Source organism: Balearica regulorum, chromosome 7 (assembly GCF_011004875.1).
Source record: "Balearica regulorum gibbericeps isolate bBalReg1 chromosome 7, bBalReg1.pri, whole genome shotgun sequence".
Taxonomy (NCBI): domain Eukaryota; kingdom Metazoa; phylum Chordata; class Aves; order Gruiformes; family Gruidae; genus Balearica; species Balearica regulorum.
The window spans coordinates 38352221-38372827 of NC_046190.1; the positions used below are offsets into that span (position 1 = coordinate 38352221).

The window sequence follows — 20607 nt, forward strand, 5'->3', positions numbered from 1 at the left end:
GGACATCATGCTCAGCACGTAAGGGGGCAGGGGAAGAGGAAGGGGAGGGAACAGACATTAGGAGTGATGGCATTTGTCTTCCCAAGTCACCGTTAGGCATGATGGAGCCCTGCTTTCCTGGAGATGGCTGAACACCTGCCTGCGATGGGGAGTGGTGAACAAATTCCTTGGTTTGCTTTGCTTGCATGGCTTTTGCTTTACTTATTAAACTGTCTTTGTCTCAACCCATGAGTTTTCCCACTTTCACTCTTCCGATTCTCTTCCCCATCGCACCGGGGTGGGGGGAGTGAGCCAGCGGCTGCGTGGTGCTTAGTTGCCGGCTGGGGTTAAACCACAACAGCAACTAACAGAAAACTGTTGTTGAGCAAGGGCCTCAGTATGGCTTCCATGAAGCCTTCAGTCTGGCAGGATCAAACTTATAGTTTATAAATCAGTAAGCAAGTAATCACAGTAATTAATATTTTGCAATACCTATGCATTATCTGAACTGATGTTGGGTTTGATTAAAGATGAAATGCTGTAAGTGGCATAGCCTCCAGCTACCAAAGCAGAAAAAGATAAATTTTAAGAATATATTTGTGAGACTGAGATGATATAAAGTATAGCAAAATGGTGGAAAAGATTTTTATACTAAATGCCAATCTCTGTTCATTGTAAAATAAATCCTCAAAAGGGAACTTGTTGCCACGTTATTAATCAAAAATAACCAAAATTTAACAGATTTTTGAGTTGCAGAACATACAAACTTTGCATCCAATTTTTGCAAGACTGGAGGGGAGTAACTTACACTTTCCTGTCAAGTCCTTGTGATCTCAAAGGAATTGGAGACACTTGTTACAGGCATTACATACAGGGTTTTAAAATTTTTTTTAGAAGCTTTGATTATACAAGCCTGTTGGGTTATAAAAGGACAGTATTGTATTGGCAATATTGTATATGCAGCATATGCAGGAATGCCCACCCCCATAACAAAGCAAACTACAAACCCTGCTCATGCAACTTGGGGGCATGTAAAAAAAGAAACAATTTTAGAGAGAGATGGAGCTGTGAGGAACATTAAAGAGACATTTATCTGTGGCCTTATTTTAAGCACAAAGTATTGCAGTGTGCCATACTGAATGCTTGCCGATGTGTAAATCTTTGACTCGCCTTCCATTCCCTGTCAAGATTGAACCCTACATTAAAGAAAAGCCAAGCAAAATTAAGAGGTGATTAAGATGTAGAGCTGACAATAATCCAAAAGGTGGGTGTCTCCTTAAAGAAACCTGAAAAAACATTTTGGGATTTTACTATTAATCTCATTTCTGAAACTGTTTATTTTTAGAAAAACACTAGTTGTTTTCAGTTCTGAAAACCAAACTCATCATTACTACAGAAGCATTGCTACAGATGCACACAGTTTCCACAAATTACTATCCCACTAAAATTTTCACCAAGAACAGGCTAATAACTCAGTGAAGCTTTCGGATGCTCATAATGATCCATCCCTTCTGTTCTGAAACACTGCTGAGGGAAACAGAACACTCTCTTCCTCCCTAGCTCTAATATTTTGTTCTGGAAATGTAAGCAGCTACAAAATCATTCTGTGAACATAAATATAAGAGGATTAAGATGGCAGAAACGCTCTTCTGAGCAAATAAAGGAAAACTGTAACTGGCTGCCTGCAGTTGGGGAGAACACTCCATCCTGTTTGCAATAGATAGCAAATGCCCTGGCAGAGTAGCAAGGGGACCTTGCTGGCTCACACACTCATGGTAGCGCTCCCCTAGCTGAACTTAAAGGATAACACAGTGTCACCAACAACTGGCCTACGCTACAGACTTCTGCCAGCAAATCTATGTCGCAAATACTACAGATCATACATTTCAGTTTGTCACAGAACGCTTTGCAATAACATGAAGAAAATTGATTCTGTTTCATTAGCAAAGTGAATATGTGAATATGAGTAATCAATGCAATTTTATCAAAGACAAAGTGGTTAGATCTTAAAAGGTGATTAAAGGCACACCTGGGAGGCAGTATAATTTTGGAGACAAAAGTTGTATAAATATAATTTTAGTATATATCCTGCATTTCACAAATGTGAATGAGAAACTAGAAAAGAGCAAACGCATTCAACGAGGAGGCCTATTTTACCAGATAAAAAACAACTCAACTAGAAAGCTTTCCTTCAGGCAAGTGCTACTCTAACCGAGAAGCCAACTTGAGATCCACTCTTGCTTACTTCCACAAGTAAGAAACCTGAGTTTCTTAAACAAATCTTTCTGACACCAGCCAGCTCATGAAGGCACAGAAATGCCGCTCCACTGAACAAAAAGCAAATAAAAGAACAGTTATTAGCTTCCTTACAATTTCCAAGGTTGACAAGGTACTTGAGAACTCTCAAGGAGTTCTGCCAACCTCACCATCTCTCTATGCCAGACTCTTCCTCATCCCATGTTTCTGATTATCCTCTTAAATCTGCACCTAACAACGTTCTAGATCCCACTGGCAACCAACCCTCAGAGGAAAGCTGTGTTGCTATTGATACAGCAGTTGCTCTTCTCAAACTACTGTGTCGGTTGGAGGCTTCTATTCCTCAGCCAGCTCACTGCTGAACAATTCTATTCTTCTCTCCATTCAGCATGAATACATGCCATGCTTCATGCTAGCTGGCACTGAAGTCTGTCTTGACATCGAAGTGCTCTCACTTAGAGCTTTTAGTGCCCTCCAACTTAATACAATTGTACAACTAAAAGAAACACATGGAACGAGGACGGCAGTCCTGAAACCTTAACATTACGTATTCAACTGAATAAATTCAAATGACTAATACCTAGCTAATGAAAAAAATCTCCCTGGATAAGCAATGCAAACCAAACCAACTCAAACCAAACAGACAAACAACTGCCTCCCCCATGCCTTCTTATCCCACGTAAAGGTTTGGGGACCACAGGTTCAACACACAGATAAAAGTATCCATGACTGAGAGACTCTATCCGATCCAACCACTACTGGTTCCGGGGTTGAGATCAGCATCTCATTTTCATCTCTGCCACACAGACATACTTGTAAACTAAGAGCTCTGATCACAATGTCAAAATGTGTCAAACATTAATTTTCACATCACACAAATGATCTCTCAAATAACACATAATGTTCAAAAGAAATTTCAGAAGAAATTAAGACGAACTATGTTCAGAATATTCCAATTAATTTATTAATGCAAAAGCTCAAATCAATTTTCAACATCATTATTTTAGTTTTGGTATCAAAATGAAACAAAAATCTGGAACAGGTTTGTGCATTTATGTACATGTTAAACACATCATCTTAATAGCAGCCTCTTCAACTGGCTAATTATGATGCAGCAATTTGAGTAGAGGTTTTATGGCACAGACTACAGCAAGGATGCACATAGTTCTCCTGCGTCTCCACAAATGGTTCATTGAATTGGTCTGGAATGCAAATACAAGTACAAAGAGACAGAAAAAAAATGCCACGCTGTTCCTGAAATGTAGTATGCCCTTTAATGTATTCTTACATTCCAGCATCTACTAATGTTAATCATCTACGTCAGATGGGCTTCGCTCAGGACCAACTACTGCTCTTAAGGTCTTCAAGCACCAATGTGGAGCTAAGCTGTAATGGATTTCAGTCACACCAAGAGAATTTTCTAGAACTAGGAGTAAAGTGTTTACACTGAGGTTTGAGGAAGAATTGTTGGCCAACAGAATAGGGAAGAGAATACCTCAATACCAATCCTGCAGCCAGTTCTACTGCTTGCTCTTCAAAGACTCAGTGTCTAAACAGTGTGACATACCTGGTCTTGCTTAGTCTTTACCTCTTTTTTCATCTACGATAGCCATTTCCTGGATTTTTTTTGGTTTTGTTTTTCTTGTTCATCAGGAAAAGCTAAGCACTCAAGTTTTTATTCTATCAAAACCTGGCTTTATTTAGTGTTTAAAAGCATTTCAGTCATCTTTGAGAAACTCACTTTAATGAGAAGGCCTAGGCAGATCCTTTCAAAGCTCTGGCTGACTTTACGGGGTCAGCACAGCACTACACAGCATCTCAAGAGCATTACGTGCACAGACAACCAGAGCATCCACGTTCACCTTCTTCAGTGTCAGGAAAAGTTGAAGCATCACATGACATATATGTGAATATTAGTAATTCTGATGTTTCTCTTGCAACACGTGAAGGCTAGCACTGTAAAATGACTTTAACACCTGCCAAAATATGTGATTTCCCCAGGCAGTATATGGGTGCAATAGACAGCAACCATCTCTCAAGTTTGACACACCATTTCATGCCTTATTTCAAGTTGTGTGCTGAAGGTGACTCTTCCTCCCAACCTGACTTTGGGCTGGACAGCAGGTAACCCTGCAGAGCAGCAGAAGATTCCCTCCAAAGCTGGAATCCTATAAGAACCTCTCATGTGCTACCAGTACGCAGATCTCGCTTGAAAATATCGTTTCATATCAATTATAGAACATAAAGAAATTGGATATTTTAATGACATCTTTATCCAGACTTGCCATTGTCACACACAAGGGTTAAATGACTTTTGAGATCATTCTAGCCCAAAATAAGATCAAGGTTGCAACTTAGAAGATTAGAGGATAGAAAAAAGGCCATTCTACATTATACTTAAAAATGACACATTGCAGTGTGAGAAACTCAGTTAACATAAATTAATATTAAGTTTCTGAGCAAATATGCATCTTGACAAGAGCAACCATTATATAAGTACAGAAGCAAATGAGAGATATGTTCATATTCTAAGTATTTGCATGCAAGTTGATATCAGCTGTACTTTAGAAACAAATAATTCATTTACAACCTAATTTGAGAGCAATATAGTCTGCCAAATTGAGCCTGAAGCTTGAAAAACCAAAGTTCTGCAGGAAGAAGCTAGTCCTCCAATTTCCTGCATGACTGGAGACACAAAATTAAGACAAAGTGTCATTTTATTAAGGTTCAGAAAACATGCTTTTAAAACTAAGGTGGCTTTTAATTTCTTAGTTTCCACAGCTTTTAGAAACAAACACTTATTTAAAACATCTCAGTAACAAGGCTTAATGGGCTGAAGGCAATCTGTGTTAATGGTGTCTACTCTGGAATAGAATGGAATTTTATTTTTTTCTCTCAGTGCCTTTAGCTTGGAAATAGCTAATATCTCTTTCTCCAACTTCTTATTGGTAACTATAGGGACAAGAAATTATCAGTGCAGCTTAGACATCATCTTATTTAAACTTAAGACTATTTGTGTGCTACAGGGAGTTTTGCTATTGTCCTGAAAGAAACAATTTGTGGAAACTTAAAGGTACAAAACCATTCCTCCTCTAATCATGCATTTCATGCATTACTAAACTCCTCAACAAAACGGAGTCAGTAGTCCATGGCTGACACGTTATCATTTGTGTGGAAAATCAGTGCATATTCCAGTAACTACAACGAGGAAGTACCAGGCTGAAAACTCCTGATTTAAATAGGTACTGTTATAACAATAATACGACCAGATACCGTACAACAAAAGCCACCAAAAAGACTTCCTAAGGTTTTTGAAAAACAAAACAAGAAAACCTTCATTACATTCTATATTTCCTCAGTACAACACATTTCAATAAATATGTATCTTTTAGAATGACTAATTATTTTGAACTACTATTTAAAAATATTTAAAGAAAACCTCTCCAGCTTTGTGAGCTATGCAGGCAAGTAAAAACACGTTCCTCAGTGTAAAATCAGTATAGCTATATAGCAATAGGGCTATAGAATGTTCTTGACATTTGACATGAAAGAGATGTTTTGTGAGTACGATTGTCTTTACTCAATATGGATTTTAAAAAACCTTTAAAAGTGCAGAATACTGTATCACATTTCAGTGCTACATTCATATGGACTTTTTTCCTTTATTAGAGAGAACAATCATTCAATTCATGCCTGCATCTATGACTGGTTACAGTAAGTCTGAATTCTGCCTCTGACTGTTACTTTCTTTTCCTTTCTCTATGGTTCTTGTTCTTAATATTCTTTTAATTATACCATGTCTCTGTACTAAAGGTACAGTTCTATAAAAATCAAAAGCCAGCTGAAAGCATCAACACAGACGTACACATATTGAGGCAATTCTTCATCCCATATGGTTGTAATCTACAACAAAAATGGCTAATACTTGGGAATTTCCATGCTTCTTTCTATTGGAAGGGTAAAAATAAGTATCAAGACATTTTTTGACTCTTTTTTTCTGATGACTCTTTCCCTGAAGGCAGTTAACAACAGAACAAGACCACCAGTTTGTTAATTATTTCCAAATACCTTCCCTGGGCAGCAACCCAACATCAAAATATTTTACCATCACACTCTTAGCATCTTACTATTTGTGCTTGTCTAGCTGTTTATGGCTCCTTGCTGCCCTTCTCCTCAGACTTCTGTTGTCTCTGGATACATTCATTAGCATACAACTACCCTATTTGTGGCTTGTCTCTAATAACACCATAATGCATAAGTAAAAGCCCAGATGCTGGCCAGCTGGACAAGGGCCTGGGTTGACACAATCGTTCCCTTTGTTTTAACGTATTTTACAAGTAAATAAATTGCTTGGATTCTTTTTTTTTACATTAAAGTTCAGTGTCCATCAGTTACAACATTGCTTCATCTGACCTCCCTTAAGTTTACGACATTTCATTGTTTATCATAATTTAGCAATTGATTTTAACTGCTCTTACTCCTTTTTTCCACCCCCCTATATATGGTATACTAGTTCACAACAGGCTGTGTTTACCTTGTTAGTCCCCAACTTTAAAAGAAATACAAGCTCATACCTTATTTTTGACAATAGCAGATCAATGTTTGATTTGTCATCTGCCTTGAGTACCTCTTATATCATCATTTCTTCAATTCATATTCATTACAGAACCCTTGTCAAATCTGTTACCCAAATTATTCTGTGTCCACGTTGTACCCCCAAACATGTGAAACCACTACTTATGCAATCAAAGTGCAAGTCTTGTTTCAGAAACACCACATAAAAGAAGATTGATTTTCATCTTGGAAATGTCAAACTTCTGCCTATAATGCTCAGCTACATTTTTCTGAAACAGCAAAGTTCAAAAAGAGCCATATACCTGACAGATCTCCGACACATCATGATAGATGTGGCAGGTCTACTACTTTACTGCCAGAAATGTCCTCCAACAGAATGAGGCAATCAATGAAGAATAATAAATCTATCCCAGACTGTAGAACTATTTTTTTGTACATGCATAAGAGAAGAAACAACACATTTTTTCTATCTCTGGAGAGTGCTATTTTAATAAACTATTACACTAACTTTCTTTAATATTATACAATACTAGTTATGCAGTTTAATCTTTATCAGTTTTATTTGTTCAATACTTCTCCATCTAAACTCTCAACATGCATTTTTGTATTAACAAGCTAGAGGAGAAAAAAACTAGATAGAATTTAACACACACTTTTCCTCTTACAAGAGCAGGTTTTTCTTACCTTTCTTTCTGGTCCCTCTGTCAGCCAGGAGAACAACAGCTGCTCCAAATGTATCTGTTGAGTTACGTCCCCATCATTCTAGAACACATTGTTACTGATTAATACTGCATCAAAATTTTACCTTGAGTGCACAGCGTGAATACATTTCATTTTCCTTTTTTTTAAAAATTCCCATATTTGAGATAAATGACAGCAAGTTTGGAAAAGTTAATTTGACATTCATAAATCAACACTCTTTGGAGAAAGAATTGGTTTGATTTGTAACTAACGCCTTTGAACGTATTCTACCACCTACCCTTCAAGTAACAGCCTTGACTTCAGCAACAGAGGGAACATACTCCAAAACATGTATTTTTCTGAAGTCATTTGACCACAACGCTAACAAAACAAGCACTGCTATGTAAGCTCAAACACAGTGATTTAAAATACACTTTTTCTATAGTAACATGAGTACATCTAACATTTATCAGTAAGCAGGCTCAATAAATCTAAAAACTGTTGCATGCGTAGATTGATAGTTATTTGTACTTGTGTATGATTTCAAAAAAATACATCCATGCATCACTGTCATAATTCTATTTCTTTCATTATTTTATACATTCATAAGCATGTAAACAATATTTAATATTGTAGTAACCAAGACAGTTTGAATTAAGCAAAGCACACACACACAGAACAAGCAGATATGTGACTAAAGCTCACAAAATTTTGAAACTGGGAACTTAACAATACAAGAATTTCCAGAGCTAAAGACCTTCTGTTTATTCACACACAACCACAATCATTTCTCTTTTCTTAAACTGCAGTTCCAAAGAAAAAACAGCGGTATGACAGAGTAGGAACATTATGGCACTCTTCTACTCGCCTCCTAAAATGCAATGGCTGCACTTATAAAGAGGCTGAGTAGCACCTATGTAAGAAACAAGAAGCAGGGTTTGTTTTACTTTTGAATAAACATTAAATAGACAAGTATACAAACAAGATATGTAAGACAAACACACACCTGCAACATACCAAAAGTGTCTCTATAACCCTAGATAACTTAAGGCTCCTACATTTAATTTGATATTATATTCTTCGAGAGTGTACCTTCACCAACTGTAAGGGGTTAAACAAATGCAGCAGGAGGGAGGCATTCAAACAAATTCACATTTTTATCAACCCAAGCTTGATATCACATAACATGTTCCTAGTTTTGCTACAAGGAATCACCTGGGTCCGGGGCCAGCAGAAATGCCAGCTTCAGCAGATCCTCATACACTCGCCTCCTCCCACCTCGGTCTCTCAGAGGTCCTCCATCTCTCCTCTGGCAGAGGCAGGCCAAACCCTCCCTCAGTGGCCCCTTTCTCCCCCAACCCTAGCACCCCCACATCTGCCATTCCCGCCTCTTCCCTCCACCTCAGGCATTCCTCAAACCCACTTGCTCCCCCTCAGGGCTCCACAGCAGCTGCCACCAGGTGCAACGCACATTGCGATTGGCCCGTCTCCCTCCAACACGCTCCCTGATTGGCTGCTAGGAGGGACCTCAATCCAATCCCACCCCCTGTGATTCCAGACTGTTCTAGAACCTTCTGGGTCACTCCTCCACCCTCAGCCACCTCCATCTTCCTGCAGAAACTAACCCCTGAGAGCACCACAGAGACGGCTCACCACAGTTCCTTCTTAAAAGGTAAAGTTATAAACGGGCCAATCAGCCTGATGGGGGGGAAAAAGTGCCCACTTAAATTTCGCCTGGAACATGTTCAGACTGCAGATTAATTAGCCACCACCCCTCACAACTGCCTTTCCTTCAGCTTTCTGAACTCTGCCCAAAATGGATTCTCCAGAAAAAGCAAGGAGAAAAGTTGTCTGCCTTAATGCATAGCCTACTAACAGGAAACCATAGCTAAGCCCATCTCCACCTACATGTAAGCTAATAATCTGTAACACAATTTTCACCACCTCAGAGGCACTGCCACCAATTTAAAAGTGGTAGTGACACCCTGCAAATCTCAACCACCTTATCTGGCAGCAGCTCTCCCTCCTCCGGCTCTGCCCCAGCGCCAAGGGGACTTTGCTATGAGGAAACGGTTACATGGAGTAAGACAGGCAATGTGCATTGTTGGCTCCTGATGCCACTTTGTTCTACTGCTTTGCTAAAAAGGGGTAGCTTGCTGCTCCTGGATAGTCTATCTAGAAGCAAAGGGAAATAGGAAGCGCTAAATGCGGAAAATAAGGACAAAAAGCAGATTTCATAATTTTGTGTGTGTGAACACAAATCTCACAAAGTTATCTTAAATTTTGTGTGCAGCCTCATTATCCCTGATGCCTTCTGGCTAGACAGTTTCATTCTCCTGTGAAGGGCAAGAAAGTAACATGTTTTCATAGTCCACATGAAGAAACTGAAGTACAGCAAGATTATGATAAACTTTCAAAGAATTATAAAACATTCCAATGACAGTCACTCTAATCTGTGCGTCTCATAGCTATTTCTAGCAAGCAGAGTTTGTTTTTTTTTTTTCCAAGTGAAAATGATACAGTATCTGAGGAAAACAAAATTAGTAGCTGTGCATCACTGCTTTGTAGTTGTTTCTGACAACTAATAAAAGAATTTCATATTAAGAAGGGCAGAGGGAGGAGACAAAGGGTGACACAAACTCTGGTATTTCTCTTCAAGCTTGGTAATATTTTTTGCATGGTATTTTCTCTGAAATTGGCCAAATGCTCTGAAAATACCTATCTGTGTAGGTACCATTTCATTTCATAACAAAACAATAACTCCAAACAATTAGAATCTTGGTTTTTTTCTAGGAGCTTAAATAACATTTGGAATGTACTTGAATTTTTAACGACATTAAAATATTTTAAATTAATATAATGAAGTTGTTTACTATGCCTGAAGCTATTTTTGAATTTTTTCATAACCGGCATAACAGTTCACCTAATCATCTCTAATTTTAATGTCATCATATTAATTTCTGATACAAATGTAAGTTTTAAACAAATGTTAAATAGATGGCAAGTCTAGAATTGGTACAACTCTTGCAGCATCGTGCCATTTTTTTCTTATTTTGCCATCAATAATAGTGGTAAAACCAGGCTTTCCAAACTTTACACTAAGAGAAGCTCATCCCTATTAGTAAAATCACTATACTGCTCCTCTTATGTAACAAAAATAGATAAATCAAATATTAATAATAGAAGTCAGTTGAAACAATTTGTTTCATCTTTGATTTCTTCTTATTCTTTGTCTTGCAATCAAAACCAACGAAGAATCATCTACCCCAATGGCAAAAAAAAGAAGATTTGTATATCCACCATACCCCAATGGTAGTGGAGTACGATATATCGTTCAGTCTTAAAAATATTTGAAAGTACAAGCTTTGACTGTTCACTTTACAGGAGAAATAGTTATTCAGCACAGTGCTGGTTTTGCACATTTTCCTCATATTGTTGGAACTCTAGATTGCTGCCTTTGTTTCTTCAAAACAGCTGCATTTACTTGCATTTTAAAATAATAGGGTTTCCCACATACAGTGTCATGTCTCATCACACTGCACATTACACTAGGGGAAAAAAATAAATCCATCGACAACCTCTCTCTGGCTAACTTTGTTAATGGTATTCTACTGAGCACAACACTGAACTGCTGGTAAGGGCGTAATACAAAAACCAAAATGAACATCCATGCACTAATGGCAACAAGCTGCACTTGATGCATATTATTAATAGGAAAAATATAAGAGCAGAGCAAGTTGTGATCATAACAACCTAGACTTCAAGACTCCTGAAGAGCATCAAGGTTTATCATGTAGGTATCTGGGCATGTGCTCAGAGATGCAAGAAGCAACCTTGTCCCCTCCAGAGCTCATCCTGTCTTGCTAAGACAGACAAACAACACCCAGGTTGAAACAGAATGACTCAAGGTAGCTTGCTTTGTTGTTCCTTGTTGGGGGCATTAAAGGGCTGGAAGGGATTGCCCTTAAGAAGTGTGAATGAAATAAAACTGCAGGAAAATAACAAGTTTAACTGATACAGGGATGTGTGCCTGGAGTCTGGCATCATCCCAAGACATTGGTAGGGTGGTAATCTGCATAACTAGGGTGAAATGTAGAGTTCATTGTGCAGAATTATATTTGGAAAAATAGATTTAGACCATGGAAAAAACTATATGAAAACACTCTGTAATGCAAAGTGATTCATTTTGCATTGCCATTCCAATCCCAAAACCCATAAAGGCTCACCAAATCTAGCTTTCAGTAATAACATACTTGACTACATTATCTTGATTAGCCAAGATTTCTTCAAAATCTTTCATTTATTATTAGCACAACTAAGATTTTCCAACTTGTTCACTGTTTGCAAGTGTTCCTAATGGAGGGAAGTGGAAAGAATATTATCTGCAGAAGAAAAGGAGCAGGGCAGTTTCAGTTGAGGCATGGGCCTTCAGAGGGTAAACACCAAAGAAAAGGGAAAATGGCACAGTTATCCTAAGGTAAGCATATTTTCTCCATGCAATTCTCAATGTGACAGTAGGATACTGAAATAGCAACAGTAACTACACAGTTAAGGCACAGGTCAGACCTTTTGTTACAATTTAGTCAAGGCACTGGCCGCTTATTCCCATCAGTCACATCCCATTCACATCTGCTGCCACCCTGATCTCTAACCCTGGGCCAGGGACCTTTAACCACTAGGAAGTGGATTTATTGTTCCATATAAAGAATGAGCCTGACATATGAAGATAATTCAATCCCATAAGTCCACTGCTGTTTTCTGCAGGCCATCTAAAACTAAGTTACCATAGCTTGTTGTTTCATTCCAGATCCCTGTTTTCTGGCTTTCTTGGTCTTCTCCAGTTACTCTTCATTCATCCTTTCAGCTCCACAAGACGCAGGAGCAGGACGTTCCTGCTCTTCGGTGGGTCTCAAATGGCATACACCTTGCATTTCAGCCCTGCTCACCTACAGAACAGCTGCTTCAGACTCTCTCCAGAACACTCCTTCTTTGCCAAGCAGTTTTACTCATCAGCCTTTCCCTGGGTGAAAGGAGAGCCTATCTGTGAACAACTAGGAAACACAGATCTCTTGTGCGTTCTTTCTCAATGCATTTCAGAAAAGTACTAATACCCTAGCTTACATGTCTATTTTTAACCCTTACTGCATAACAGAAACATGAGCTACTATCTTCCAGCCATCTGATGATCTACTGACCTTATTTCTGCGCATATATAAGCAGCAACAATTTAATTACAAAACCAAAGTAACAGAAAACAAACATTCTTCAGTATCTGATTTCATGCACTAATAGAGACAACATGACACTATTCCCTCACATTGCAGATGAGTAATTTTTCTTTAATGTCTTTTTTTAAACAAAAGAGAGTTAATGACCAAAAAGTGTTTATGGCAGCAAGAGAAAGGTTTTGGCCCACATCAGCTGCTAGTTGTCTTCCAATGATCAGTGAAAGCCTCGAGTTTGTACAACGGAGTGCAGCCCTCCCCTCTAACATCCAAAAATTCATGCAGTTTTGGCTTGCCCACCAGATATCATCATAACAAGAGGAAGCTCTAAGTAACAGTCAAATCTCCATGATATCACTCACTTTGAAATACCACATTCTCAGTTTATCTGACATTTTATTTTCAATGTACTCTGATTTGAAATTAAAAAAACCTAAACCAAAAACAAACTAGAGTGAATGTAAAGCAAATGCTAGCTTTTTTTTTTTTTTTTTTTTTTTTTTTGGCAATAGTTACAGGCTTTCTTCATAGAAACATAGAATCACAAAATATCCTAGGTTGCAAGGGACCCACAAGGATCATGACCCCACACGGGCACCCTGAAAGTTAAACCAGCACCTTGCCTTAGCTCCTCTCACTACATTTTGCCTCTTCTGAGTCTAAATGCTGCTAAGATTCGGCTCTTAAAAATGTGTCATAACAACTCCAGCAGAACCGACGCTCTGACCTTCAACTCTAATTTGTTTGCAACAGACATGGCTGTGTTTTGATAAATTCAAAAAAATCTGCACTGCTGTTTTCTAAAACAAATAAAAAGGTAAAAGTCAACCATTCTACTGAATATACAGAATGAGATTCTAAACAAAAATAAATTCTACTAAAATGGCTTCTCCTTCAAATGTTTTAAGAAGGGGGTTTCTTCCATGGTGACAAAAGAACCCAAACAAACAGTACTACAACAAATGCTAAATAGGTTCTAATCGATTGCAGAATAGATGCCTCCATTTCATTGTGTAGTTTGCTGAAAAAACAGTTTCAAACTAAAAGCAAAGCTTTTCTTATTAAGCTAGATCTTATTAAGCTTGAGCAAGATCCAAAGAAGTTTGCCATAATTTTCACAGTTGTAGTTATTTGGCTGCAAAATAAAATTAACACTTTCTACTAAAACCATCTGAGAACTTATACTCCATGTAGCACAGAGACCTCAGGATGATCTTTCTTTCCTTTAGCTCTTGCCATTGTTTACCAACGTAAGGCCACCTAAGTCTGTATGTAAAAATAAGCTAATCACTAAATTAATTCAAGACCATACATATTGAAACTTTTTTCCTGATGAGATTAAAATATAGTCTATTCTAGGTCAACCATATTCTAGAGAAAAATATATGTTTATAGCTACACATAAGAACATTAAAGCCTTGTAGGAAATAAAATAGTACAGGAATTAAAAACGGCACTCTCCCCAGACCAATGTCACTTTACAGAGATTAGTACAGAGTTTCTTTTAACTTTTTTGAAGTGTCTACTTAAACATGACTCCGAAACATTTTACAAATCACTGAAAGATGAGTACAGCTAAAACCTAGATGACTCCTTTTCCCCATTGTTCTTAGATTTGTGAAGAACATGCTATTCAGAATGGCCTAAGAGAAGTGAAATTTTAAGAGAGGATAAGAAAGTGCAACATCTTACAAAATAAAAAATTTCACTGCACATTAGATTAGAAAAATAAAGCTTTTACATTCTTTTAGCACAACTTACACAGCTTTGCCTTCATCAAGAAAGATAATCTATTACGTGGGCAGAAGAAACAAATCTTGGTAGAGCAAGGGCAGTGACTGAACAGGTATCTCTCAAAAACTCCATGAATATACCTATCCACATATAAAATAACCAGCTCTTGAGGCAGTAAATAAAATTCATCCCTTCACTGGGTATGAAATACAGAACACTAAGTAATTCAACTCCCAAACAGTAATTACATGGTGTTGAAAGTGTGACCTGTCAACCCTGAGGATGCAGACATGACCCCAGGATGCTGATGCTTCCACTTACAACACCACGAACTGGAGAACCAGCACCTACTTTAAATAACGATTCTGTGATGCATGTCCCTGATGCACTGTGGCTTTATAAATAATTTCCAGTATCCTCAGCCTGAAATGGTTGGGAGCCAAGACAATTTCCAACAGCATACTGAAATCACCTGAGGAAACTGTTCCAGTTCCTGCTTGCCCTGCTCAGGCAAGGATTAATTCTGTTGCTCCTAGTGCATCAAAATCACCTGGAAGAGGGATTACCAAACTGCATTAGGCAGTACAGTATTAGACAAATAAGTAGTAGGTCTACATTATATGCAGCCCACCGCAAGGTCACAAGCTGGCACAATAAATATTGGCAGCTCCCACCACTGTCACTGCAGGCACTGGTACCTAGGCAAGAACACTTAGCAATACACTGCTGTGTAGCTAATAAACATATGAGACCGAGTTTCCAAAGAAAACACAGCACAGCTGTTTACAACAACTTTATCCCACACCAAGCAAGATTCCCTTGCCTGAAATCCTACATTTCTTCTGTTTTCATCACTTTTGCACCTCACTATAGTAGTAACAGATCCAGGACACAGTAAGTGGCCAGGGATTGATTTTCTGCACTCTCTTCTTAGTATTATCTGTCCATATAATCAAGGAAGTTCAGCATCAGGACAAGATGTGGTGACAGAGAACAACGCCCACCTGGAAAGCCTGAGAATCACCCTAGTATGGGCTGAGCAGTGGGGCCCTTTGGTGGATCTCTACCCAAAACATTCTGGGAGGCAGACCCATCCACAGGTCAGACAGCTAAAAAGCCCCTTGAATCTTGTGTACTCTGCCCTTGGCAGAAAAGCAGGTGGTTGGTGGTGTGTTCCAGGAAAGGAATGCCTCAAAACTCTATTTTCCATTATCTCCCTTTTAAGTACTGGATCCAGCAGTGTCTTAAAACTGGTCACTACCATTTTTCCTCTTTGCTTTTCCCAGTTTTTCCTCTTTGCTGTTCTCAATTTATCCCTCTGTATTCAGACACAATACAATCAAAAAGTAAACTACAATATACATAATGGTCATAAAAAAATAAGTACAGCTATCACTTTCCTGTACAAAAAAAAAAAAAGTGGCACAGATGAAAAAAATAGGTCTAGCAGCATGTCTATCTTATCAGACTACCTTAAAAATGTTAAAGGTCGAGTCTGTCATAAGGTTGACTGAAAGTATTTGTAAAACTGTTATACCTACTGATTTTAGAAACCATATTGTACTGCAAGCCCATGTAGCTAATCAAGCCTTTCCAAAGGCATCTTCTGTCCTTCAGGGCTTTTCATGCCTAGCTCATATAAAGGATATACATTTGTTTAAGTGGAAATGATTTCTGAATGAAACATTTCTAACTGATTTATGTTTTCAGCAGTGTATATAAAACTCAAAAGGAAGGTCTAAATTGATGAGTATTCCTACCTCGCATTTGCACTGTTTTTAAAACAACCCTAAAAAGGGCACTGTTTGTTTGAATTCTTAAAACAGAATCCTAGTCTTAAGAGATTGCAAGGACTGAAGAATGCCATTGTTTTGGTGATAAAGTTTTTGTTTAAAGCAAACATAGTTACTGGGAAACATATGCTGAAATAAAAAAGTTAACAGATAACCTGCTCTCAATGGCCAACACTATCTCTGAAATCATTTAACAATCAAATAATATAAATAAATACGACAATAACTTTGAGAATAGATGAAGGGAAGTCAGTTTAGCCATCACTGCAAAAAGAGGCAATTTTGATGTTCAAAGGTGAATTAACATACTTACTATATAAATAACATCACAGAGGAAAAAACCCAACAAACTCAAATTAAGGAAATAAAAAATACTAAGAAAAATAATAAATTAAGGAAAGTACCCCCTGAAAATTTTCTACAACATATTTTTTTCAGCATTAGCAGCACCTGCAGCCGAAGACAAATTGTCAAAGTAAGTACCTTGCAATGACTCAGGCATGGTAACTTATCTTCTCCAAGCTAATTAAAGGGTTTTTCCTCTGTGCCTGAAGCTATCTCATCATCCAAGAAGTATTCCCCCATCATTAGAGATGACTCTCTGGAATTAATTTTGCAGCATGATGCAGACTGAATTTAGTACCTGACTTTTTAATTATAATAGTTAGATACAAATCTTCTTAAGTTTTCAACATAAATACTAATAAAAAGCCCAAAACACAAAAAAACCCAAAACAAAACAAAAAAACCCCATGTGATGAAAGGAAGAGCCTAACATGATTATAGATATGGTCCTAAAATCAAATACTTGGACACAAACATTCAAGGATCCCTGAAAGTCCAGGTAACATTTGGGGCATATCTATAAATCACTGAAAATGACAGATATAAATTTAAATGTAATTTTATAGATCTAAAAAGCAGTTCTGTTTATTGCCTCACAAAAGATTAGTTCCTCCAGCGAAGTGAATAATGTAAATCTAATTACGGCTACAGAAGTGAATGCTTACCCTCCTGCGCTCAGGAAACGTAGCTGTTACCCACCATGAAAAGTTCCTGGCTCATGTGAACACTCGCAGAAGTAATTTCAGACTATTCCCATTCCCACTACCTAAGTTAAAACTAAGCCAGCAGCAGCAAAGGAGATCACTCGTAGACAGACAAGCCAGAAAGAGAAGAAGCAGGGAGGATCACTGGAGAAGCTTAGACGAGCCAAAGGTCTGAGAAATCCAGTTATGATCTCAGCTCCATTTTTCTGTGCACATAGCAACATAAAATGTAACATATCAAAAAATGAATATGAAGAACTTGCAGAAAAATGGTGGAGACAACGGAGTTGTTCTCAAGGCTGCGAGACTTACGGTGTGATTTTTAGTTATTCCTTTTAGTTTAATTGTGCTGAGCTACTGAAATAATATTTCCTACCAGTTCTGGTTTCAGGCTTAGCCTAGCAAGAATTTGTAAGCCTTTTGTGATTACCAAGTCAACTTCAAACCAAAGTTACTTGCTTCTGGATGGGATATGGTTTTCTTTCTGTCTTTTAAATGAGGAGAGCCCCAGAGTGAATGCAGACAGGGATAAAACTGGTACCCATCACCTAGAAAAACAGCTTCTTTTCATATTAATCTGACAAATATTACCTTTTTCTAACATGGTAAATAAGGCAAGTGTACACACAAAAAGCTAACGCCATGGAGGAATGGTACACGCGCATTCCAAAGAATGCACCTTGCTATATTTCTGTGCTAAGCTATTAAAGAGTTGTGCTTTGCGCTGGAAAACAAAGACATAAATCACAAAGGGAAGACATTTCCTTTGCGTTGCATGCCATTTGCACTCACTGTATTATACATTAGCCAGCAGTCAAACAAGTTAGCTGATAAAGCTCTTGTAAGTCATCATCCCACATCCTCAGCTGCCAGGATTCCTTCTAAGACATTCAATAACAAGTCCTCTGTTTAATGTCATTCTGCTCTTCTCCTTAAGCTCCGCTTTCCTTTGCAAAGTAATCAGACCATTCACATTGCCATACTGTCTCTAAAATAGAGATTTATGAATGCAAGGAATACTATGTTGCAGTACACTTCTTCACTGTTTTGTTGGCTGTGTAATTATTCTGAAGCTAATAGCACAATCTTACTCTAATCGGTGCAGCAGGCTTCTTAAAAATTACTAAGATTTCACACTCTTTTGTTATTTATAACTGGACTTAAACTGAGCAATTTTGTTTTCACAGTGGACATACTCCAAACAATTAAACAGCCACAAGTCCATACATATCTAATATTGCTAACCAAACACCATGTAACAGTCATGCCTGAGATGAGATCTGTACATCATTTCAGCAGCTTTATTGTTTTGGGCTTTTTTTTTTTTTTAACTCCTGGCAGAAACAGGAGCAATTGTAATGGACCAAAAATCTTTCAGGAGATCTTTAATTTCCTTCTTATTCTCTGCAATGAACAAAATAAATGTAATCTTTTAATATGCTGAATTAGACAAAATGTTTTAAAACACAACGTTGACTGCTATCAGCGTGAAAATATCAGCATATCCTTTATCAGTTTCAAAATTCTTTACACATTTTTCCGGACACTGATTTCTGGAATTATTGGCTATTCCAGGGAAAAAAAAAAAAAAACAACAACAAACGCATCAACTTAAGTTGCAGAGTACATCCCACTCTAAAAGTTTCTATTTTCTTCATTGTTGTTTTGAAGAAGGTCTAAGAGAGGCTGTTATCTTCTCTATGCCTGTAGAATAGAAAGGGACAAGGCTATAGGAGATGAAATAGAAATTTTGTCTGGAGTTCCACAATTCAGCTGAGAGGAACCAACCATCTTTTCCTGGTGTTTTTTGAGCTGATGGGGTATTTTCATTGCTGTCATTGTAAATCAAACAGGATCATTCTTATCTGATCTTATACTGCTGCCCATGCAGAACATGTAGGACCTTCTAGTAAAAACAGGAATTTCCTACTACCCCAATTTGTGTTCTGGTAAATGGCCTTAGAGGGCCTTCTCCATCAGAAACACAAAGGTGTTTTCTCTCTTGGAGCTTTCCAGGACAAGAGAAAAGAGACCAAGCAAGACTCCAGGGCTGAATTCTTTTCCCATCTCTTTTTTTTTTTTTTTTTTAGAAATGAGATGGCAACCACCAGGCTGTTCCCAGCCGTTTCTCTGACTCAGGCATCACAGCTGCTCCTGCAGTAGCAACATCCTGTACCACCAACTGAAGAACCTCCCTATGAAACACAAATGCAGCACAAAAGAGTTCAAGGCTGAAGCTCTGACAAAGACTGTAATGCTCCTTTTCATTTGGCACCACAACTGAACAAAGGCAAAATACTCTGTATGCAAAATGTATTTTAGTGCAGCTGCATTGTCTCAGCAAACAATAGAGTGCTGCTTGGAGGAGTGCACTGCATTTTCCATAGCTAAAAATCATTTGCTAGGTGAGGTCAGAGGGAGAGGACTTGTCACAAAATGTCTTACCCGTTGCACACATCAGGGCATTTGTGGACCTCTGTCAGCAATTGGTGCCAGCAGGGCACCAAAAGTAGAGAATTTATGGAAATGAATTAATAAATGGTAGTAAAACAACAACTGAAAGAAAACTGACTTGGGAACTTTGACAGAAATTGTAGAGGTCAGAGCAGACTGTGCTTAATTGTCATCAGCAACATAGAGAAATATATAACAGAGCTTATTCCAGCAAAGAGGACAACCACCATAAAAGTAGGTCCTCAAACAAGTGTGTTCTCACTTTCGGTTTTGTTTGAATAAACTCTTTATCAGATGGGCAAAACCAGGGAGGCCAATACAGACTTCAGTGTCAGGAAATTTTTGAAATGAATTAGTTTAAGCTATTCACATACATGAGACTGGAAACTGACTTGAAACTATGTCCAGAGAGGTTGGAAAATACAGCAGTTATCTTGTTACCTTATGTTTCTATTTATACTCCACCTAAGTTCAGAGCAGCCGTAGGTCTAAAATCCTTCCCAATTTTTCACAAGTCTGTTCTCTCAACAGATCACCAGACCACAAAAATCTTCCAGACTGCCCTAAAATGAGAAGTCAAATGGAAAAGTCAAGCAAGGAAGACACAAGGAGGGACCAGGCCACAGTGCTCTATTTCAAGATGGAGACACAGCCTCATGGTCTGCTTTTATGCTTATACAAACCAAGATGACAAAAAGGTACAGTTAGAACAGTGGGGAGGGAGCGGGGGCTTACAGGGATGACAGGGAAACAAAGATGACACAGGCAGACTAATGGGGTGCAGAAGTCATCCTATAAAAAACACCAGGATTTAAATAAACTCTGGGGTTACGCTTCATCAAAAGGTGTTCCCTACAGGTC

At 38.1% G+C, this 20607-nt stretch overlaps 1 protein-coding gene across 5 annotated transcripts in view; it reads right to left on the bottom strand.

Moving 5' to 3' along the window:
• PCDH15 (protocadherin related 15) overlaps nt 1–20607 on the bottom strand; it is an 872980-nt gene that overhangs the window by 608019 nt on the left and 244354 nt on the right. For all 5 annotated transcript variants that reach the window (XM_075759010.1, XM_075759011.1, XM_075759007.1 and 2 more), the window contains one exon: nt 7495–7572. The gene's annotated coding sequence lies outside the window, so the exon portion shown is untranslated. The remainder of the gene's footprint in view (nt 1–7494; nt 7573–20607) is intronic.